The sequence below is a fragment of the Lepeophtheirus salmonis genome, chromosome 3 (assembly GCF_016086655.4).
Source record: "Lepeophtheirus salmonis chromosome 3, UVic_Lsal_1.4, whole genome shotgun sequence".
Lineage (NCBI taxonomy): Eukaryota > Metazoa > Arthropoda > Copepoda > Siphonostomatoida > Caligidae > Lepeophtheirus > Lepeophtheirus salmonis.
In genome coordinates, this window is record NC_052133.2 from 38,473,832 (window position 1) to 38,485,965 (window position 12,134).

At 30.3% G+C, this 12,134-nt stretch overlaps 1 long non-coding RNA gene across 1 annotated transcript; it reads left to right on the plus strand.

Moving 5' to 3' along the window:
* Positions 1-10,135: 10,135 nt before the first annotated feature.
* LOC139904863 (uncharacterized) lies at positions 10,136-10,719 on the plus strand. Its single transcript, XR_011779114.1, has 3 exons — positions 10,136-10,232; positions 10,285-10,569; positions 10,632-10,719. It is a non-coding gene; the product is annotated as an uncharacterized lncRNA (long non-coding RNA).
* Positions 10,720-12,134: the final 1,415 nt, after the last annotated feature.

The following is a 12,134-nucleotide window of genomic DNA, read 5'->3' on the forward strand; positions in this document are numbered from 1 at the left end:
AATAAGAAGATAATTATTAATTTATTTTATTAGTTAAAGAGTACAAATGTAGGCTTAACTAAAATCGGTCCTTTTTCCGTCCTAAGTTTCCATCCTTGAAAATGTATTTGAAAAACGCTCTCTATATCACATAATAATTACAAATATTGAATTCATGATAGAAAACCTTCAATATCTTTTATCTGCATTAATATTTTCCGACTATAAATGCTTAATTAAAGTAACTATTATTTTTATAAGCATTGAATGTTAATCAATCTAATCAGGGGCATCCACAAGATTATATTTTGGGAGGGCTTTGTTTTCAAATTTTATTTGGAAAAAAAAAATCCAAAAATCTATAACTATTCACAAAAATTAAATTTTGAAGAAAATAAATGTCATATATTAAATTTTATAGAAAATATTTCAAAATCTATGGATATTTAGAGCAAATTCAATTCATAGGTATTTACAAAAATTAACTTTTTCAGAAAAAAATTCAAATATAAAATTTTTTCGAAAAAAATTTCAAAATTTAAATTCTTTGACAAAAAAATCATAAAACTCAAGGCTATTCAAAAGAAATTAAAAAAATTTCCAAAAATTTTAAATATCAAATTTTTTGCTCTGCTGCATAGTTGCTATAATGAAGAAAAAAAAATACTAGTGAAAGCAAAAATTCCTTAATTTGGGGAGGGAGGCTATAGCTCCTCCAGCCCAAACCCTGCAGACGCCCCTGCCCATATAGCCGAAGAAAGTTAATTTGATGATGACGTCACTAGGTCATATCTATGATGCCGTCATTTATTAAAGATTGCTTCATGAGACGTTTTTTCAAGGACGGTTTTTAGCGTGAGCGATTTATTAAGGCAAAAATAAATGTGCAGCCCTTTTTGCCTTTTGTTTGTGTTAATTTGAATGTTGTTTTTTTTGGAAAAAATAATCAAAATCTCTTTAAAAACAATTTTACATACGCGAGGTCCTTTTCTTTTTTCAAATGACCTTAGGTTTTTTCAAATGGCAGTTTAAACAAATAAACGTTATGCATATATTATTAAAGTATATATTTTTAAGAAAATAATGTTTATATACAAATGACCTTAGATTTTCCCAGAAAGAGAAAAAGAAAATATATATTATAGAACTTGTTAAAACATTATGCCTCATGTCTCAAACTGTATAAATAAATTATTTCAAGTTCCATGGACGCAAGATGACTCTTTGCATACCTGTAGTAAGTGAGAAATACCAAAAAATGGACATTCGAAGGGAGTCTTCAAAGCAAATACTTTTTCTATTTCTCTCTTTTTGTTTCTATCTCTTTTTTTCTTCTCTCTCTTTGATCATATCTTTTCTAGCTGGGGCATATAAATATTTATGGACTTTTATTATGAGACCCAATCAAAAATGAGTTATATTCTTGTAATATTGTCGTGGCCTTATTTCAAATTGACAACGATATAGATGGAGAGCCTCTTTAAAATTAAAGTTCATAGTTTTAGCTATCCAATGCAATACTTTTAAACTTTTTGAATCTATTCGTCTTGAAGCAATAACGAATAGAATAAAAATCACATATTCTCTACTTTAAGCAAATATAACTCAACTTAGAAGTATGATGCAGACATTTTAAAAAGGGTTTTAGAATTTTTTTTTCGGATTTAAAATACATTAACATAATTTATTCCCTATATTCAACTCCAAGGGCTTAAAACAGGTTTGAACCTTAAAAAAACCCAAAATAATAAAAAATGTATGGCCTTTTTCTGAAGGCCACGAGGCTTTGAGAGAAACAATAAGACCAGATTTATAATTACGGGATCAAATTCTATTACATAAAGCATAGGACTGTTTTTGCTCGATTTTTGCTGTTGGACAGTAAGTAAATAATTTATTTTTTTATTATAAATTTTTAATAAAGAAAATATTTATTTACTTTTTTCAATTGACCTTTATTTCATCAGCCGATCGAATTTTTAATTCTTCTCAGTATCTACTCGTATGTATATATTTTTAATCTGTCTAGCGTGGAGCCCCCAGTTAACAACAGGGCCTAGGAGAAAATGCCTCCTATGTCCTCCCCTCTAAAACTGGCCTATCAACTTTTTGCTTCCAAATCGTACGGTGAAATTTTGGATTGATATTTCCCTAAAAATGATATAAAAGCTGTTATTTATTTGATTTAAAATATATTCCAGTAAAATATTCCAAACGTTGCTCTAATATAGAAAAAATATATTCCTCCTACCTAATATTTTAAGAAAATTTAACAAATTCGAAATTTCTTCTGTATAAAAATAAATGGTGGTAAACCGAAGGACAGTCTAAAATGTATTTCTTAAAAAAATACAAGATCCAAAATTCCTGTGAGGAAGAGGAAACAAATTTTAAAACATAATATTGTAAATAAATGTGATTTTTCAAAAATTTCAGAATTTTGAAGGGTAAAACATCTAATGATAAAAAGCTGACAACATACTCCAAACTTTTTCTTCGATATAAAAATAATATATACAGCTTATATCTTGAATAATATAATATGATGTAGTAGGTTGGTTCTACATCCATAGATTAAATAACGGAGGTGGTCGCCCCCTAATTTTTTGTCAAAATGAAGGGAAAATAATAATGACGATCTATTGTTGTGGAAATTACCCACCCACTTGAGTTAGCTCGGTCCTATCATCTGCAGCGAGGAAAAAAATAGAAAAAAAACCTTTTATATCATTATAGTTAAAAATGATGCTTTATCATATTTATAATATCTATATTGTTAAAAATAAAGCACATAATTTAATACCATCATATTTTCAAATTGATTGGCCTAATTTCGAACCCTTTGGTTCTCTGGACTCGATTTTTATATGACTCACTAAAGAGATTAAACGAATATATAAAAATGGGGATATTTCAAAACTGTTGATAATCTGTTGATCCATCACAGGTCAGGTAGTTTACACGGTCAGAGGGACTTCTTTATGGAGAAAACAATATGGAAACAACGCCCTTATATATTTTTAATTGGGGCACAAATTATATCATCAGGGATGTCCATAGGATTTTTTTTTTTTTTTGGGGCCCCCCCAAAAAAAAATGTGGTCCATTCGGCTTTTTTTCACAATTTCGAAAGAAAATATTCTTTTAGTTAAAAATTGACCAAAACTGCGGCTTTGACCTCAAATGCTACAACTTTTATCCCCTGAAAAAAGTAAGAACCCTATTTAAAAAACAAAAACAGTATTGAGTCTTAATTAATTATCAAGATTCCAAGGTGAGTCACTAGTTCAAAAAGATAACATCAAGTATAGTCCTAGTCAATTTGTTGATCTTTGACACGAGTCAATTTGACTAAGAACCGAAAAATCAACAATTTTCAGTTTTGGCTCCTAAACCCGGAAAAGTATATAAAATACCCAGATAATTAATCAAAACGAACCTTAACTATCCAGATTTTAAAAGTATGACCTAAAATCTATCATTGAAGGGGATAGATTATGTCTCTAACTCTGTCTATCTATTAGCATTACCTTGTGATGATACCAAAGTTCAATTTGGAATCTGATAGGAAAAACCGCTTTTAAACTGCATCAAATATTCGCATTTGCCTTTTCAAATTATCTGCATTTTTTATATTACCTGAGATAACATGGATCTTTATCATATATTTCACGTCTAACGATACTTGGTATTCAGACAAAACAGGGTTGATCTTATCTAGTGGTTCCCATTTTATTATTTTCAATTTTTCAAGAGTAAAATTTAAACAAGAGATTTGGTGAATACATTTATTAAACAAAATCATCTACAAATAGTTATTGGTACAACTTTTATACAATGTCTGAGACTTTAGTCTTAATAATTACGACAATACGAGGCCTCAATCCCTTGGAGGCCTTGACTATGTAGTCAGACTCGAGCTTGGGTCCACTCCTTCTTGATGGAAACCTCTAGATACTGGACAGTCCTATGAGGATTAGCACACAACCTCTCCTCCAGATACGCCTAGATAGAGTAGTCCAAGGGGTTCGCGTCTGGAGAGGAGGGTGGCCACATGCCGAGGTCCCAAAAGTCTGTAAAAGTTATCTCTAAGGAAGGCCTGGGTATTATCGGTGCTCTGAAGTTTTCCCAAACTTTTCTCTGGCACAAGGTAGCACTTTCTCATCCAGAAGTTCGATGTAAGCATCTGTATTGAGCCGATCCTTCCTCTCCAAAAAATGGGGAGGGGGCAGACTTCCCCTGTACTGCCCACAACGCCAAAAATCATGGTGGCGGTGAATAAGTCCCAAGCACGATAAACAGTCGTACGGCTGCTTCAAAATTTCAATCCTTGCTTCTCCATTTTACTCGTTCTCGTTTGTTTTGTTTTTAATTGAGTCGAAACTTTACATAAGGAATTTTGAGTCACAAAAACTATCTGTCTAGTATTATTATTTTTTTTTTGGTCTCGTTGTGAATATTCATGTTAGTAACTTAAGAGTTTGGAACTATAGGGGATAATTGGCTAACTATTAATTAATTTTGGTTTTTTTTTTCTTTTTTGGAAGAAGGGAAGTTGAGAGATATATAGTATTGTGTTGGTTCCAATTTTTTCGGCCCAATTCAATTTAGAACCTGCCCTTCAAATGTTCTTACAAATATAGATAAATTGAGCGAATTAAGCGATATGTAATAAAAATATTATACATATCTTTCAAAAAGTATTCCTGTTTTTATTACAATGCATTATAATTCGGACACGTTTTATTATTACTGATTTATTATCACATGCTCCAAACAAAAATTTTATTCCTTAGATCAAGTAGTCATGCAGTTCTATGGTATTGGGTGCACAATCAAAAATGAGGACTTCACAGATAAACTTTTCTTTATTAATATAGATAGATAAATGAATAATTATTGGTAAATAGGAAATATAAACACACTAAATGGCGTCACAATCGGTCAATTATACCTTTTTAAGGGCCCAAGAATAGGTCTGAACGATGTTGCAGTCCTTGGTTCTAGATGCAGAGACAAACACTAATTTTTGAGTAATGTCTTCATTAGATTTTGACAAATTAGAAAGGCTTGACAACCAGGGCTGGTTTTAGGGTAAGCAAGAATTGGGTTAAAGATAAATGTACAAGGCCTTTTTTCTTTCCCATATGCCCCCTAAATAGGGACTGCTCACAACTTCTTGCCTAAGGCCCACAAAACGCTTTATTTTAATTTTACTTTGAATTTAGATATTTCAACAATATATTTTGATCCTTTTGTCTTAAACAAGTATGTATTTATTCAACTACTGATTTCTGAATCACCATCGTGGTAGTTTGTTTTTCAATTTGATTACAATTTTGATTACGGCTAGTGTGTAAATCTCAGCAAAAATCAATTTCTGTAAGTTGTCCTTTTTAGGTCGCAAATCTTGGTCAAATTTTATAAAAGGGGCTATTTGTTTTTAAATATGTAAATAAAGATTATAAAAAAGCATTTTCATTATTTCATATTAATTTTATTTGATTTGATTTCTGTCTAACCTATAACAAATGTTTCTGAAGCAATTTTATAGAGCGAAAAGGAAGGACCACTCGCGTCAATATGGTACGCCATGGCTCAAAAGCTGCCTATCTGTTTGCCGGGGGGTGAGACTGTTAATGATTGTGAAGGAGGACATATTGAAATAAAAAATATACTTAAATAAAGTATCTAAACATACCACAAGTTGTCTTTTGTTGATTCCATAAAAATCCCGCTTTTCGTATTTCAGTCATGGTAGTGCAAATTTTGAGTCCCCAACATGTATTTATTTTGTATTTTTTCAAACTTTGATGTGGGCGATCTAAAGATGATATCTTAGAAAAATAAATTTTTGCAAAGGTTGATATTTTCTACCATATGAGGCCAACTTTTCTACAGTAGCCGTAATTGAAATTTGACAAAAGTTAAAAAACTATCGCCCTAATATACAATATTGTACATACAATATGTTAACCCGTCAAATACCTATTTTTTCCCCGTGAACCAATGTTCAAGTCTTTCAATACATTTTTTGACTGACGTAGGTCAGGTATTCTATTAATTTGTTTTTTTCTTATTTTCCTTGATATTTCATATCTGTATGTGTATTAAAAAATAGAAATAAAAATTATCTTCAACTTTTTTCAATAACAAGGTGAAAATTTGAGGTAATTTAAATCATTGTTGAAGGAGAGAGAGAGAGAGAGAGACAAACGACCACCACCTGAACCATATCCAAAAAATAGTAATAACAAGGGAAAAAATAACATGATTTAGCGTAAAAAATAATGTATTTGAGCTTATGTGACGACTTTATTTGTACAATGTTGTAAGTCTATTAAAGTACACACATAATATAACGTTATTTCTTGATAAATGTATAATACAAATATAATGAAAATATTTTATTTGATTAAGAAGAAGAAAAAAAACCTCTAAGATTATTCGAACATGAAATTCCTTCGTATTCATTCAGAAAGTTACTTCATCATGGTTATACCCGCATTTGTAGTTATTTTCTTGGGTTATTTGTAGCTGATTTGTTTTAAAGAAAGGTAAAGTGATATTTATTAAAATAAAATGATACCAGGTTTGAATATCAAATATCATCAAAAATAGTTTTAATTGGAGAATCACATTTTATTATATATATAATACATTTCCTCAAATTTTTTCACTTTTGAATGGAACTGTGCCGAACAATTCTACCGATTGGTCCATTGAAATTTGAACCCTTACTAATTAAGAAATAAATGAAGGTAGTGTGATTGAAATTAATCCAAATTTCGATATATTACAGCATAAAGCAATTAGTTACAAATCAAAACAAACTTGAACATTTTAGCTTACGTACAAGTCGAGAAAATGATACTTGATGAATATATGGATGAATTTCCATTGACACTCTCCAAGATGGCCGTCTCTAGGACCACCGTCTACACAGTCAGCAAGTCAGAATCGTTAGAGAGGAAGAAGAGCTCTGTCAAAAGGGTCAAATTGGACACGGAGGAGTTAAAGGAAACATCCCATGCCAATCCCCTCAAGTGTATGAGGGCCCATGCGAGAGATCTCGGGGTTTTAAAATAGACTGTCCAAAGATTTATCAAAAAAGGGGGTTGGAAAGAGCCTTGGGAGGGTGAAGAGGCCACTTTTGACATCTGTAATGAAATAACCCCATCTCCTCCGTTGTAAGACTCTTTTGAACTCTTTTTACCCACATTTGCATCCCCCCCCAACCCGTCACCCCCCTCGACTACACCGATGCCTCAAAGTTACTGTCAGCTAGCACTGGGACGCCATGACAGAAAACTACATCCGCAGAGGGTGCTAAGCCTTTCGCAGCCGCCTGTAAGCCATCATTGCCGCTAAGGACGGCTTAATAGAGAGCTCAGAACACATTTATTTAAAGTATTATTTTTTTTGAAACTTTATAGTTAACTAATAAATTATATCTTGTTGTAGTTTAACATTCAAAGTGTTCATATTTAAATGAAGCACTCGCTATATATCCTAATTTGATTTCAATATTGAATATTTGGAGACAAAAAGTGACTTGTCATAATGGATGAATTACTACAGATTTTGATAGACAACGCAACCTCTACCTTATCAACATAACAATAGAAGCATTAGTGGGTTGGGAGTGGTTTCATTTTAAAGGAAAGATTCTAAAGTTTTCTCTAAAAAAGAGGCATTCGCCATCAGGCATGTAGCAGTGAGGAACGTGCTTTTTCTGTCGAAAATAAATATTGCCGAAAAATGATTAGACATAAAACTTTATAAAATTAAAATAATCTCCATTTATCTCTAGAGGTTTTTAATTCTGCGCTTTATGAGAATCCATCCATTCCTTCCATTTTTAATATACAAAAAACAATATTTTCCGTTCATTATAATTTGAAATTTCTTTGACCGCGAATAACTCTGTGGGAAATAATGCTAGAGAGCTAAAACTGGCGCCATCCATTTTTTTCTCATTCATAAGGTCTAAATTATTGCAATTTGTTCAAATCGGGTTATTGGAACCAGATTTATTTTGTAAACGGACAAACTTTTAAGACCTTTGCAGAATCGCCATTAACTGATTTATTTTATGAACTAATTATCCACAACGTAAAAAAGATATATTACCAATATAATTTTGCATTTTTTTATATAAATATCTATTTTTCTAAAACCTCTCAATGAATAGTTATTTAAAGAGGATAAAAAATCACGAAAAAATCACAGGGTATTGAAAATACAGAAGTTAGGTTTATTCAGTGAATGGGCAATGCCCATATGGTACGTCACCTATCTGATATGATATTCAAACTATGTCAAACAAAATTTTATATATGTACTGTTATTATGAAACAAAAATTTAACATTTCTGATTTATAAAACTTGTTTTATTGCTATTTGAAAAAAGGAAGTTATATTGATGCACCCCGTATATTAAAATAAATTAATAATTATTCTTCGATTTAATCGAAAGGAAGAATTAAATATTACCTTAAGTTTTGCGGAAGTGATGAATCATGATCCCGTAGATAGAGAGGTATCCCTAAGAAGACCCTTCGTTGTGAAATTGAAGATAGAAATGCAACTATGAATCATCTAGTGAAAGATTTACCCATTAAAAATGGATTAACTAATAGTGCTTCAAGTACCATTCCTGATCATAATCTAGTATATTGATAAAAGGAAGCCAAAATTTATATATTGAATTTGATTTTATTTATTTCGAATATAACATTTAATCTCAGATGTGCCATATTATTGAGTAAAGACTTTAAGAGTGGGAAAAAATATTTTATAAACTATCCACTTCATAATTATCTTTGTTATTTAACTCTCAATTCAATTTTTTTACTTGTGCCGGATAAAAGCTATAAGAGTTTCGTTCAACCCCTACAGATTGTCTCTTATAAACAAATGAATTGTATTTAACAGTCTCTCTTTATAATTAGTCAAATTATTAAAAAGTTGTGTTTCTGATTGGATTTACAAAATGTATTCATACTCTTGGTTCATTCCTGCTAAATTTATTATAATGGATATACATTGAACATGATTGATCATTTCTGCTTGACTCTGTTGCATTAACATTTAGGATTTTAATCTATAATTTAAGTTCAATTTTTATTAATGTATTTAGTGAATTCTTTGTCTAATTTAATACAAGTCATTATCATTGTCATAGCTCAAATTGAAGAGACGGTACATTGTGAAACCCGGTTGACAATTCTTTCATTTTAAAATGATTTTAATGATATAGTACATATGTGAATTTTTTCTAAAATACTTTGTTTTCAGAAATTAAATTAGCCTTTATTTCTAAGCTTCATTGTATCAGAACAGCCAATTAGTTCTATAAATGGGTTTTTAGCTCCTTGTGTCTGCCTAGTAACCTAAAATTGTGTAGACAAAGACGAAATAAAATATAATATTTTACTTATAAGAACTTCACCAAAAGTAATCTATGAGATATTACTGAAGTATAAAATACCTATGTATATTTGTATAAAATCGTTGAAATATCATATGTTTTTAATAATCGAATCAAAACAATATAGTTATTTAAGAGAGGTTGCGTGATTTTAAAATTAATAGTATATCCAGCAGGGTGTTACCTAATTAAAAATAAAATTCCCTATTTATGTCGGTGCCAGCATAGAGAAAGAAATCTATGGGTACCAGCTATCCATTCCGGCGTTTCACTTGATACTATCTTTTTTCTTTCTTTTTTGAAGTAATAAGTTTTAATATACTTATGCTCCGTGAAACGGAGTCCGTTTCCAAAAGGACATGAATACAATTTCTTGTTTATTCTCTTGTCGTACCTATATAAAGAGCAATGAATTTAGTTATCCTTGATAAAGAGACTATAAAGGAAAATATATCAAGAGCATGGATATTCATTTAAAAAATCAAGTTAATGATGAATACATCAAGTCAGACTTTAACTCTGATCTCACAAAGATGTTTTTTATATGTAATATACCCTTATCCATTGCTAATCATCCTACGTTCAAAAAATTTATGGAGAAATAAACGGGTAAACACGTCCATTCCCGAGGAACCATCATTAAATTAATGGAGGATGTTGGTAATGATGTCATTTATAGAAATACCCCCATTGTAAATTGTGAAGTTGAGATAATTTTCAGCATGAGTCATCTACACCAAATTACGATCAAGTTATCAGTAAAAAGTATAAAATATTTACTAATTTCGAAATGGAACTCTGAATTTTTTACTATCTAACAGTAAGTATTCAATTTTTTTCAAATTTAACCATAAAATATGATTCAATTTTAGCTAAACATATCAAGAATTATGATACACAACTCATTAAATAGCAAATACAACTACTTAAATGGTCACAACAACGGGGGTAGTAGCTTGGATGGTTCGCAACAAGTTTGTCTGACACTAGTTTCTTCACTTAAGGCTTAGCTATGGTTAATAAGCCAAGAAATGGTGTTCAGAAAACTCATAAAAGGCAAAAACAACTGCTTAAATGGTCACAACAACGGGGGTAGTAGCTTTTGATGGTTCGCAACTAGTTTTTCTGACACTAGTTTTCTTCACTTAAAGGCTTGGGTATAATCATTAGGTTTTCCAATGTTACATAGTCAATAAATATTACTTTTTTGTCACTTAAGGATTAGCTATGGTTCATAGGCTCCAAGAAATGGTGTTCAGAAAACTCATAAAAAGGTAAAAACAACAGCTTAAATGGTCACAACAACGGGGGTAGTTGCATTGGGTATAACCGGGGGAAATCTTTTTTTGATGCTTTTTTGAGTAATATCGCGGGACATTACTACATAATTAGCTTTTGCTCTAAATCTTTACAATGTCATGTTAGAAAACTATATTAAGTCAAGAATGGTTGCCTGAATTGTCCTATCAGTTATAAAGGAGTCTTATGTTTATATCTAAGATAAGTAATTAAGGTTTAAAATTTGACTGCAGGGATTAACTTTTCTTTTTTTAGATAAACATGAAATAAATGAAAGTGGGATTCTAAAAGCTGTTCGTACTAAGATTGGAAGAAGATATGGATTTAAATCTAACATTATTTTATGATTTTAACATTTACTTTATTATTAATAATTATTAAGATCTCATCGGTAGAGATATATCTATCTTGTGCACAATTGTATATGCAACTTGCACATGAGGAAAAAAGGCTGAGATATTTTTGATTAAACTCCACGTTTGGCTTGTGTTTTGTAACCTAAATGTTATGACATATTGAACTGAATTCTGATGTTAGAACAAGAAAATATTATTTGGATCAATCTATTATTTCAATATTCTGTATTTATAATTTATTGTTATTATTAGTTATATGATTATAATTGTTTAATTTTGTATATTTAACTTAAATGTATGATGGTTTATTTTTTAGTATGTAGATTATATTTGATTTAAGCCTTCTATTTTAAACTTGGAACTTCAAATATATTTCGAAATACTCTACTTAGTCGTTTTATTAGTTATTATTCTGAGAATATGGGCCATAATAAATTACAATTTCATGCAGTGTGACGTTTTCAAATCTACTGTAACGGATAAAACCCGTCTAAGATATACGTAGTATATCTTTATTAAGCAGTTTGCTAATAAATACTTTCGTTATACCCTCAAAAATCATAATAAAGCAGGCAACTGATAAATACTGATGTGATTATCAGTGAGAATCACATCAGGAAGGATATGCGTTACTAGAAGATAAAGTTAAGCACCCACAGTGAGATGAACTATTCAAAATAATTAAAAATACAAAACATTTATATTAGGTTATCACAATAATTTGGTCTATTAAAATCAATCTATTGAAATAATCAAATTCGTTCTACGTTTCATAAAATTCCTAAGAATCGATAAATTAATTACTGAGATATCTAATTCTACCCAACTAATGATCTATTTATTTTTATAGAAATAAGTAATAAGCCATTTACATTGATGTAAATTTAATGGGATCTCTGTGTTATCATTCCACAAATATGATATAATTTAACCTTATTGTTGAGAAGTGTATTCATTATTTTTGATACCATATGCCCCTTGGACTCCTAAATACATAGTAGATTTATATTTTTGTATGAATAAAGCTCTTAACGATGAAAAAATGTTCAGCTCCTTCATTATTTAGT